At 36.5% G+C, this 12,690-nt stretch overlaps 2 long non-coding RNA genes across 5 annotated transcripts; one reads left to right on the forward strand and one right to left on the reverse strand.

Moving 5' to 3' along the window:
- Positions 1-2,752: 2,752 nt before the first annotated feature.
- Positions 2,753-9,702, reverse strand: LOC144657554 (uncharacterized). Of its 4 annotated transcripts, XR_013571565.1 has the most exons (7): positions 9,485-9,702; positions 7,870-9,382; positions 7,562-7,595; positions 7,271-7,361; positions 6,683-6,815; positions 5,852-5,995; positions 2,753-4,319 (listed from the first exon to the last, which is right to left on the reverse strand). It is a non-coding gene; the product is annotated as an uncharacterized LOC144657554 (long non-coding RNA). The 4 variants fall into 4 exon arrangements; XR_013571566.1 differs by lacking the exon at positions 2,753-4,319 and adding an exon at positions 4,369-5,373 and having other exon boundaries at positions 7,870-9,702; XR_013571567.1 differs by lacking the exons at positions 2,753-4,319; positions 5,852-5,995 and adding an exon at positions 6,424-6,455 and having other exon boundaries at positions 6,695-6,815; positions 7,870-9,702.
- On the forward strand, positions 9,484-10,201 carry LOC144657561 (uncharacterized). The gene is made up of 4 exons (XR_013571575.1): positions 9,484-9,596; positions 9,715-9,813; positions 9,921-10,056; positions 10,158-10,201. It is a non-coding gene; the product is annotated as an uncharacterized LOC144657561 (long non-coding RNA).
- Positions 10,202-12,690: the final 2,489 nt, after the last annotated feature.

The raw sequence follows: 12,690 nt of genomic DNA on the forward strand, positions 1-12,690 counted from the left end.
ATTCCCCTGTACTCTCGTGTATTCCCCCGTATTCCCTTGTATTCCCCTTATTCTCATGTATTGTGTCCCCTGTATTCTCATGTATTCCCCTGTATTCTCATGTATTCCCCTGTATTCTCATGTATTCCCCTGTATTCTCATGTTTTCCCCTGTATTCTCATGTATTCCCAAGTATTCTCCTGTATTCTCATGTATTCCCCTGTAACCTCCTTATTGCTCTTATTCTCATTATTCCACTGCGGAGATTCCACCTTGAAGGAAAAAGGGAGTATTCTAGCGTGAAGGTGTGCGCCCTAGGGGGTCTGGCCACCGGAATGCATTACCGGCCATTTCCTGACTCATTCAATTTTCAGGTCTTTATTCCACACTTTTTGTCCTGCTACACCAGATCGCAAAAAGTACTAAATGGTTCTTTATCGATTCGGGAGAGCGGGAGGCAAGCATCAATCGGGAGACTCCTGATCAAATCGGGAGGGTTGGAATCTTTGCCCCTGTATTCTCATGTATTCCCCTGTATTCTCCTGCATTCCCCTTGTAATCTCCTGTATTGCTCTGTATTCTCATGTATTCCCCTGTATTCCCCCTGTATTCTCCTGCATTCCCCTGTAATCTCCTGAATTGCTCTGTATTCTCACGTATTCCCCTGTATTCTCCTGCATTCCCCTGTATTCTCCTGTATTCCCCTGTATTCTCCTGCATTCCCCTGTATTCTCCTGTATTCCCCTGTATTCTCCTGCATTCCCCTGTAATCTCCTGTATTGCTCTGTATTCTCATGTATTCCCGTACTGTATTCCCCTGTATTCTCCTGCATTCCCCTGTAATCTCCTGTATTGCTCTGTATTCTCATGTGTTCCCCTGTATTCTCCTGCATTCCCCTGTAATCTCCTGAATTGCTCTGTATTCTCATGTATTCCCCTGTATTCCCCCCTGTATTCTAAAGTATTCCGCTGTATTCTCATGTATTCCACTGTATATATTCTCCTACATTCCCCTGTATTCTTATGTATTCCCCTGTCTCTCATGTATTCTCCTGATTCCCCTGTATTCTCCTGCATTCCCCGTATCCCTGTATTTTCATGTATTCCCCCTATTCTCCTGTATTCCCCTGTATTCTAATGTATTCCCCTGTATTTCTCATGTATTCCACTGTATTCTCCTGCATTCCCCTGTATTCTTATGTATTCCCCTGTCTGTCATGTATTCTCATGTATTCTCCTGATTCCCCTGTATTCTCCTGTAATCTCCTGTATTCCCCTGTATTCCCTATATCAAATATGAATTTTATTTTCAAGTGGTAATGAGTAAAATATTGCTTTTACCACGAGAAAATAAAATTCATTTCTTCAAGCCACCGTGTAATTTTCTTTTTATTATATAGACAAAAACAATGCATGAAGTAAAAGTTAAAACATTTTTATTAATCAAATTGTTAAACACAAGCGACGGCTAAATATAACAATTGAGCAAAATTGCCAAACTGAAAAGCAAAATTTCGCAATCAGGTAGCTTTCAGAAGATGTATCACGTAAATGAAAAAACAGTCTGTTTATTAGCTTTCATCAATGTCACTGACAATAAATAATTCGCTGTTTTGAAATCTGTTTCTGCTTAAACTCACCGCTTTTCTGATTTCGTCCGAGCCAACACTGACAAAAAAGACAAAAAAAATACCGTAAAATTCCGGTTATAAGCCTTGGGCTTATTCAACTTCGTAAGGGGTTTCGAGTGGGCTTATAAGCGGAGGGCTTAGAAGCGGAATAAAAACATCGTTTCAAAACGAGCCATGCGAGTGTTGATCGAAATAATTTATGCTTTTAAGTTAAAAACGCATAATAAAGCAACATTTAGCCCTGTTTAGTACTGTCATCCAGCAGAGGGGGGTAATATCCGGGGGGGGGGGGGGAATTATAATGGGATGTATTTTTTTGTTTCCAGGTAGATGGGCCTATAACCGGAGGGGCTTTTAAGCGGGGGGGGGGGGGAGAGGGCTTATAACCGGAATTAACGGTAGTCTGTTTTAATTAAATTTAAATAAATTTTAAATATTGAAATTAAGTAAAAATATTTAAGAAATAATAATTATGAAATGGAGCATGATCAAATTAGCGAGCATATTCGAACGCATTTTGATCGGGCGCCATCTTGGATCCTTACTCAGGAGTGGATTGGGGAAAGGAAGAAACGTGCCCTAGGGTAGTAGGAACGAGGCTGAAAACACAGTGAGGGGGAGGGGGAGGAAAAAGGAGTGAAGTTGAGGTCCAGAAGAATAAAACAAAAGAGAAATTCAAATTATTTCACAACCTCGACTTTATTTATTTGTTTGTGATCAGTGGAGCGTAATCCGAAACTAGCCTATTGAGTGGTCATTGGTCCTTACGCAAAAGTACGCGACTCCTGTTCCTTATTAGCCGTCCTTAGACTTTCTAAAAGTTGTTCGCTTCTCGTTTCCGGTTTGGTGGTAGTAGACCCTGTGAGCTCGACCTGTAAGCAAGTCTACCCCCCCCCCCCCCAGCCCTTAACTTTTCCACTCCAACTCCATCCTTTCAAGATGGTAACTTGTTACTTTTTTTGCAATCCTACTAAGCACCAGGGACTGCGGAACATTTTTTTCTAATGGGGAGGGGGGGGGGGTGATTGATGTTGGATCGATGTGGGGGAGCTTTAGAGACTCTTCCTTTAGTATTAGTCTTTATTTTTCATGCCTCTCCCCCAATTTCTCCGGCTTAGAATACTTTTCAGGCAGCGCTAATAAGGTACAACTACATTTATTTCCATTCGATTCATAACTCTTTACTGTTATAGTTTCTGAGCTTCCCAAATAAAGGTTACTGGTACAGTCAACTCTTGCCTTGTGGACACTCGCTATTATGGACAAAATTTAGATCCCCGGCGAAAGAGGTTTGACTGGAAATGACTCCCACTATTACAGACTCTCGCTATAATGGAAATAAACGATACCCTGAGCGTGTCCGCTATAACGAGAGTTGACTGTACTAGATTTATTGGCTATGTAAACATCCTAGTACAAATCTCAGTGACAAATACCTCAATCGAGAACAACTACACTTACTTTTAAATTTAACACACTTTTACATATGAAATAAGAAATTGCAAAGCAAGTCAAATCTGTGACCTCCTCAATTGGTTGCCATGTAAGAGTTGAAAGTGGGATGATTTCATGTAACCACACATGAAAAATACCTTGATAGCAGGTTCCAAGTTTTTATTTCTATTTTTAAATTATATTTATTGTTAATTAAGTTATTATTTTTAACAGCTAAAGATTTAAAATAAATACATAAAGATTAAGAGGAGCGATTGAACTACATAAGGTTTCAATGAACACCCTGCACATTGTCATTTGTAAAATATCAAATGTAAATGCGCATGCCGGCATGGGGTCATCGAAATTTTATGTAACTCTATTGCTCATCTTTATCTTAAAGTATTTATTTATAACAACTAAAGATTTTATAACAAAAGAATTTAAATAAATACATTAAGATTAAGCAAGCAATTTAACTACTACATAATTTTTTAATGAACGTTTAACCCTGCACATTGTCATTTGTAACATTTTCAAATGTAAATGTGTATGGCATGTGCTCATTGAAATGTTACGTAATTTTATTGCTTATCTTCTCTTAAAGTATTTAATAATGATATTTTGTTATCAGTGTATGGTTTATATTACTGTTTATGTTGGTTATTTTTTAATATAGCTGTTGTCTTTTAGAAGCTGGTAGCAAGATTAACTTTTCAGGCATGATTACATAAAGTCATCCCAGACTCAAATCTATTATGGCAACCAACTGAAGAGGTCATAGATGAACCTGGTTTTGTTTTGTTCATCATTGTATTATGTAAATGTGTGTTGAAAGTAAATGCAATTGAGATCGTTCCTGATCAAGATGCTGTTTAGTTTTTCTTTCGTTTCATTTCAATTCTCCTTACTTATTCCCAATACATTTCTTTTAATGTTTGTTTTGAGAATTTGGTGGTTTATCAAGACAGTATTCTCCAGTTGATGATTGTCTTTGTTCTCATCACTTGACTGATGGACAGTGGACAAACAATGTAAGGAGAAATCAGTAGATGATCACTTGATCTTCTCAATATCGTTTGTTAGTAGAAAAGAAATCTTGTCTGGACTCCAAACACAGCATATCCAACTGACTACATCAATGTCCTTTCATGATCTTCACTGTTAGTCATTTGTAACATACAGTTTGGATGTAATTGTACTTTGCTACATTGAGTGTTGGTGAGTTATGCATTGCCCTTCCTCTGAGGACTTTGTTACTTTGTGGAAAAAAACCTGCAAAGAAAGTTGAAAAATACTGAAGATTTGCAAGCAAATTGATCCATAGCTTGAACAATTACTGTTGAAATGTACTGACATACAGATTATAAGAGCGGCTACTTGAATGGGGTCACTAGGATTTCTGACACAAGTATCTCATTATCTGACCGCAGTAGAAAAAAGCTCATCTTTGTCTAGACAGAAAATATAAGCTTCCTCTCTTAATATCGCTCCAAATATTGAAATGAATTGGATTTGGTTACAAGTTTTTAAAAGCTTAACTATGCACATCCAGATAATAAAAAATTATGTATTTTGATCAACATTGTTACAAGCCCCCCTCTCCCATTTAACAGAAATTTATTTCATTGAGTTCATTCAATGTTGCTATGACTCAATTCGAAACCTTTATTATTCTGCTTATAAGCCCCACCCGGAAATAAAGGGCAGCCTTGAACCAGTGGCACATACTGCTGGAGCTTATCCTGGTTCTCTGGATGGGATGCTAGTCCATCACAGGGTACCCCCAGCATTATTTCGCCGGTACCCATTTGTACACCTACCCAAGACCCTGTAATGTCCAGAGTCCGGCATGCTAACCATTAGGCCACTGCGCCCCCAGGGGGAGTACTCGAAGTATACATGACGGGGGGGGGGGGGGGGGGTCCGACAGTTTTTTAGTTGAAAATATACATGCTCGGTTTTTTTGGGGGGCCAAGAGACCTGTCACATTTTTTTAGCAGTCTTAAAGCGTATGTGTATTTTTTTGGGTCTTATCTCCGAGTGAACTAATTCATTCAGGTTTTGGTTGCAATCAGTGGATCAGAAAAATATTCATTCAAACATTTTCTAGCATTGTGCATTAGAAAGTTCTGCTTAATTGAAAAAAAAAAAAACAGTATTGAGGTATTTAAGTCTTGTATTTTTTGGGTTGGAAATTTTATGCCAGGTATTTTTTGGGTCTAAAATTTCAGGCTTCTGTATTTTTTGGGGTTTGCAATATGAAGCTGAGGTTTTTCAATCATGCCCATTGCAAATCTGATAGAAACTGCCCGAGATATGATTCTTGCTACAAAAAATTTACAAAATAACTGTTGTCACTAATGTCAGTGGTGAATGGTAAATCAAGATAATTATATATACTATTTACATGGCTAAAAAAGTTAAATATTGTAAAATTAAAATGTAAAACCATCCACATGCAAGCATATATATCTTATGTAACTCCTGTTCGGAAAAGTTTGGAAACATAAGAAATAACTTGTTTGTTCAAGCTGGGGCAGAACTGTTGGATCATTAGCCTGTCAACAATCCTACGCTTGTGGAATGTCTGTGCTGAGGAGAGAACACGCCAGGTGAAAGAATGTGATGGGCTAAGTTTCTCACAGGCTCACCAATGTAATAAATGCCACAAGAACAATCTCCTTTGTAAACAACTTTGGATCTTTCAACGGTTTTGATCAATGCAGTTTTAATTCATCATGTGTTTACTAATCCCTTTACCCAATACTGTAAAAATTAAAAACTCTGCCAAAATTTTAGGTTACCTTTCTGCCCTTACAGCTCAAAAGCATGTCCAAGCAATCTGCATCTCGACAGTACTAAAATTTTTGCCAACTACACTGTAGCTCTCCTCCTTTGTGGGACAGGAATAGGATCAATGCATGCCAGATGGATTTACACTTCTTCTTCTCAAATCTGAAAAGTAATCAAATATGTATAAAGCTTATTGTAGCTCTGTGATAATTAGCAGCCCATGTCTTTGCTGACGGTGACTGTTTCAGGTGATTAATAAACTTCATTCATTTCTACTGCAGTTTCAAAATTCATAAAACAAAATAACACGTCAAGCTTATTTAAGGTCTTAAAAATTCTCTGCATGCACACATGTGGACAACACGCACAGACATGTTACAGCGACATGTAGCAGCGACAAAATCATGTGTTCTTCACACTGAAGGGACACGAAGCAGGGGGTGTAGTGGGGACATGTAGAAGGGGCAAAATGAAAATAAGTACACACCCAAGAAAATGTATCGGCCGGACATGCTGTCTTCTCTCTAACGGCTTTTGAAGTGCAACTGCCTGTGTACAGCCGTCTCATCGGGGGGGGCTGTCAGAAGTGCAACTCACAATGATGATTTAAGCTCACTGCTGTAAACAGACAGGATTATGTATTATTGACAGATCCCCTAACAGGGCCACACAAAGTCAGAAGGTTTATTCCAGGAAATTAAGAAGAAGAAAGGGTTTTGATCAATGTAGTCTTGTTTAGATTATGCATCATGTGTTCACTACCGGTAATCCCTTTACCTAATTACTGTAAAAAATTAAGCCCTCTGATCCTTCTCCTCAAAGAAAAATATGAAACAGGAAACATTTCAGGTTACCTTTCTGCTCGAAAGCATTGTCCAAGCAATCTGCATCTCGGCAGTACTAGAATGTTTGTCAACTTTTTCTTTGTGGACACTGAATAGAACATGCTTGATAGATTTACACTTCTTCTCTTGTCTGAAAAAAAAAATCAAGGATATACTTAAGTTTATTGTAGCTCTGTGATAATTAGGAACCAGTGCCTTTGCTGAAGGTGACTGTTTCAGGCGATTTAAATTAGACTGCATTCATTGCTACTGTTTCAAAATTCATAAAACAAAATAACACAAGTTTTAGTCTTAATTAAGGCAAGGAGGAAACACAACATGTAGTCTTTGAAGCATAAACTACTGGGCACATTTACCAGCTGGATTTTGAAAAAAAAAAAAAAAACAATAATTTTGTTTTTACAAAACTATTAGAAGGGTGACCAAATCAATTTGGTGTTATTTTCAAAAAAAGTAGGTTAACAAACTGGGCATGTACCAAAACCGAAACAACGAAACGAAACCACCGCAATGACACTTCAAAATGCATTATACTGCAAATTAAGAGCCAGTGTTCAATGTGGTTACAATTGTAATGATACTTACTTTTTCATTGTTGCCATTTTGATACAACAAAGCCTCCTCATTTCCAGGGTCTTCTCTTCTTTTGAGGTGCAATTTACAATGATGATTCAAGCTGTAAACAGACACAAAAGAAGCGCTGTTAGAGTTCAAGGATTATGGAATATAATTTTACCGATTTTCAGAAAAGAGATTGCTCACTAAATTTTAAAATTACAGACTATTAATTTGTGTTCCATTAAAAAAAATTAATACCCGTAAAGACATGTGTATAATTATAAGGCATATAATAGCTGCACTTAGTCTTGTACATACATGTAAGCCGCACCCCCAACTCTCAAGGTTGATTCTAAAAAAAAAAATAAGAATGCTAAATTAAGGTAAAGTACTATTCACAATAAGATAAGTTTAATCTTATTATGTGCATTTACTATATTAATTAGAAATAACTCACTCTCAAAATACCTTTTGAAACTTCTCTTCACTCAAATTACCAATTAACTTCTTCAAATAAAAATTGCTCTTTTGACAAGATGTTGTCTTTATAACAAAAGTCTAAGGGGCCTCACAAAAGTCACTAATTTTATTCCAGAAAATAATATTCCAGTGTAGCCATACCTTACCTTTTACACATATATATATCCAGAAATAGCACCAGTCAGGTGGATAGATTTCCATCCAGGCGATCCAGGCAAAAAACCCTGAAAAATATTAAGAAAACAAAGCGCACAGCAAGGAGAAGAGAGTCGTATTAAAAACAGACAGTTTGAATACATTTAGGATGTTACATAGTTGCACGGAGATATGAAATTTCTGATGATTTTGGACCATTTTCTGAAGATTTTGTCTCGAATCAATCGGTTTGAATCCAATTAACATTTTTAACCCTCCTTAATTGATTCCGGTATGTCAAGTAGGGATCAAGGCAGACAAATCCTCTTGAATCGATTGGTTCAAATCAAAATAACAACGTTTTTAACCCTCATTTTTGCCAAGCTGACTTCCAGTATGTCGGGTAGAGATCAAAGCAGACAAATCCTCTTGAATCGATTGGTTCAAATCAAATTAACAACGTTTTCAACCCTCATTTTTGCCAAGCTGACTTCCAGTATGTCGAGTAGAGATCAAAGCAGACAAATCCTCTTGAATCAATTGGCTCGAATCGAATTAACAACATTTTTAACCCTCATTTTTGCCAAGCTGATTTCCGGTATGTCGAGTAGAGATCAAGGCCTGGACAAATCTTCTTGAATCAATTGGTTCGAATCGAATTAACAACATTTTTAACCCTCATTTTTGCCAAGGCAGACAAATCCTCTTGAATCGATTGGTTTGAATCGAATTAACAACATTTTTAACCCTCATTTTTGCCAAGGCAGACAATTCCTCTTGAATCGATTGGTTTGAATCGAATTAACAACGTTTTTAACACTCTGCCAAGTTGACTTCCGGTATGTCGAGTAGAGATCAAGGCAGACAAATCCTCTTGAATCGATTGGTTCGAATCCTATTAACAACGTTTTTAACACTCTGCCAAGTTGACTTCCGGTATGTCGGGTAGAGATCAAGCAAGGCAGACAAATTGTCTCGAATAGATTGGTTCAAACCAAATTAACGTTTTTAACCCTCATTATTGCCAAGTTGACTTCTGGTATGTTGGGTAGAGATCACGGCAGACAAATCGTCTCATATCGATCGGTTCGAATCGAATTAACATTAATGTTTTTAACCCCCATTTTTTCCAAGTTGATTTCTGGTGTGTTGTGTAGAGATCAAGGCAGACAAATTGTCTCGAAGTGATCGGTTCAAATCGAATTAACAATGTTTTTAACCCTTTTTTTCCAAGTTGATTTCTGATGTGTTGGGTAGAGATCAAGGCAGACAAATTGTCTCGAATTGATCGGTTCGAATCAAATTAACAATGTTTTTAACCCTTTTTTTCCAAGTTGATTTCTGATGTGTTGGGGTAGAGATCACGGCAGACAAATCGTCTCGAAGGTTGATCGGTTCGAATCAAATTAACAATGTTTTTAACCCTTTTTTTCCAAGTTGATTTCTGATGTGTTGGGTAGAGATCACGGCAGACAAATTGTCTCGAATTGATCGGTTCGAATCGAATTAACAATGTTTTTAACCCTCATTTTTTCCAAGTTGATTTCTGATATGTTGGGGTAGAGATCACGGCAGACAAATTCTCTTGAATTGATCGGTTCAAATAGAATTAACAATGTTTTTAACCCTTTTTTCCAAGTTGACTTCTGGTGTGTCGTGTAGAGATCAAGGCAGACAAATTGTCTCGAATTGATCGGTTCGAATCGAATTAACAATGTTTTTAACCCTTTTTTTCCAAGTTGATTTCTGTTGTGTTGGGGTAGAGATCACGGCAGACAAATTGTCTCGAATTGATCGGTTCGAATCGAATTAACAATGTTTTTAACCCTTTTTTGGGAGAAATCCTTTTTTCCAAGTTGATTTCTGATGTGTTGGGTAGAGATCACGGCTGACAAATTCTCTCGAATTGATCGGTTCGAATCGAATTAACAATGTTTTTAACCCTTTTTTTCCAAGTTGACTTCTGATGTGTTGGGGTAGAGATCAAGCAAGGCAGACAAATTGTCTCGAATTGATCGGTTCAAATCGAATTAACACTGTTTTTAACCCTCATTTTTCCAAGTTGATTTCTGATGTGTTGGGTAGAGATCACGGCAGACAAATTGTCTCGAATTGATCGGTTCGAATCGAATTAACATTAATGTTTTTAACCCCCTTTTTTTCCAAGTTGATTTCTGATGTGTTGGGTAGAGATCAAGGCAGACAAATCGTCTCGTAGGTGATCGGTTCGAATCAAATTAACAATGTTTTTAACCCTTTTTTCCAAGTTGACTTCTGATGTGTTGGGGTAGAGATCAAGGCAGACAAATCGTCTCGAATGATCGGTTGACTTCCGGTGATGCAGGTCATGACTGTGCAAATCGGTCAAATCAACAAGTACTCTTTGCGAATCAATTCCATTTGATGGAACGTTTTAAGAACGGGGTAGGTTTCTATTTTCATTTTGTGCTAGCCCTTGACTTCCAGTAATGTGTATCAATGCTGAGTGGATCACAATTGATAAAAGTGGTACAAGGACACCAGGAAAACATGCATGGTATTTGGAATAGATCTAATCGTATTATAAGAAAAACATCAAAGCAGTAAAAAAAGGATGCACATAAAAATACCCAATAGTAAAATTGCATGCACTTGGAATTGAGAGATTGGAGATACTTCAAAACCACTTCTGTCATTTATTAGGAAATATTTTAACCTAGAAATTAAATTTCTTAATTTTTTTAACAATTCAATTTTAGCCTTATAACTAAAATAACATGTGAGGTTCACATGAATGCACTGCAGACATATTTCTTATCATTGCTGTAAAAAGTACATGTAGCCTTGAAAAATATTTTACTTCTTTAAATAGCGCTTTACAAGTTATTTACAATTAAAAATTACATATCTATATTAAAAAGTTGCAACTTAATTGCATAAGGTAAAAATAGAAGATCAATAAAAGGATTAAAAAGAATAAAAAGACTGGCTAATTCACCTAAGATAATTGTAAAAACCCACTAAATTATAAAAAATATCTTTTTGAGTTGAGCGTAGAGGTAGGTTAACAAAAAATAAAAAAGACATAACTACCAGTATCTGCAAGCAAATGGCCATTGGTTAAAGAGTTGTTTAATATCCTGTGAAAAAACAGGGTCGTACCTAGGATTTTTTGTCTGTGGGGGCAAACACCACACACCTTAATTTATAGTTTTCTTACATTTTGTTAGTTAGTTTTGTTAGTTTTTTTGGTTTCCCTGGCAGAGGCATGCGTTTGACCCAAGATAAGGTTAGCAAACGTAAACTGAGTTACAAGAGTGTTTATATCGTCTTTCAATTTTCAAACGACTGAGCGCTCAGCATAAAGCGTGCGTACAACATCACTTGAAACTATCAGTGAAACAATCTCAATCCAACAGCGCACAAGGCAGCTAATTAGCCAACCTACCACAATCCCTATCACATAGAACGACTTTCGCTTGCGTGTTCACAGGACAACCACGGGACCACACGCCACCACAAGATTAGATGAGTTGTCCTTCCGCCGAAAGCAAAAATTGTTTACAGCCTAGCGGTATCGGCTTAATGAATTGTTTTTGCACGCGCTGTCTTTGCGGCTAAATGTCATTGTTGACGTTACGTTGCTGTGATGCAATTGATTGCTTTCTAATGTCTTCTCGCATGAGATCGAGGCCATCCTGCCACATACCAACATACATGAAACAAAGAACGACTTTCGCTTGCACGTTCACAGGACAACCACGGGACCACAGGCCACGACAAGAAAAGGATGCACTTTAAAAATAGCATGCACTTTAAGTTATCGTGTACAAAAGCCCAATACCGGTAGCTAAAAAGCAGGCACTTAAAATTGTCATGTAAAAATGGCCAAGAATAAAATAGCATGTACTTAAAATAATCATATACTGGATAGTAAAAATAGCATGTACTTAAAATTGCCACATAAAAATACCCAAGAATGAAAAAGCATGTACCAAAAATTATCATATACCGAATAGTAAAAAATATGTACATAAAATTATCATTATAAAAACCAAATATTAAAAAAAGGAAGCATTTGAAATTATCACATACCAAATAGTAAAATGGCATGCATTTCAAAAATTGTTATATACTAAATGGTAAAATAGAATGTACTTAAAATTGTCATGATGTAAAAATACCCAATAGTAAAATAAAGCATGAACTTAAACTTGCCACGTACAAATACACTGAATAGTTTAAAAGCAGGCAAATAAAACTACCATGTACAAATATTCAAAACAATAAAATGGCATGCACTAAAGGATTATCATATACCAAATGGTAATAGCACAAATTTTAAATTATCATATACCAGAATAGTAAAATACATGTAGCATGTACTTAAAATGTTACCCAATAGTATTTAACAAGCATGAACTTAAATTAATCATGTACAAATACCCAAAATCAAAACAGCATTGGCACTTAAATTATCATGTACAAACACCCAATAGTATCATACAAAAATAGCCAATAGAAAAATAATATACCTGGAGTACCAAATAATGAGTATGTAAAAACATCCGGGCAGGAGAAGGGGAAGCAAAGTAAAATAAAAAAAAATGTTTTAATAACCATAATAAACATATGCATTTTTACTTACCAGAACTGTCTTTGTAATTCTTGAGAGACAAATGTGTCTTGTTGAAACGCATGTAAACAGAAAGGAAAAAGGGATCCACTCCAAGTGAATCCACTCATGCCACAGAGAAAATGGTAACATGGAGAACAGGAATAATCAAAATAGCCAACAAATGTACCACAGTTATTCTCAAATGACAGTTTTAAAAAAATGGTAACAAACAAAA

The sequence above is a fragment of the Oculina patagonica genome, chromosome 6 (assembly GCF_052425735.1).
Source record: "Oculina patagonica isolate OP01 chromosome 6, crgOcupat, whole genome shotgun sequence".
Lineage (NCBI taxonomy): Eukaryota > Metazoa > Cnidaria > Anthozoa > Scleractinia > Oculinidae > Oculina > Oculina patagonica.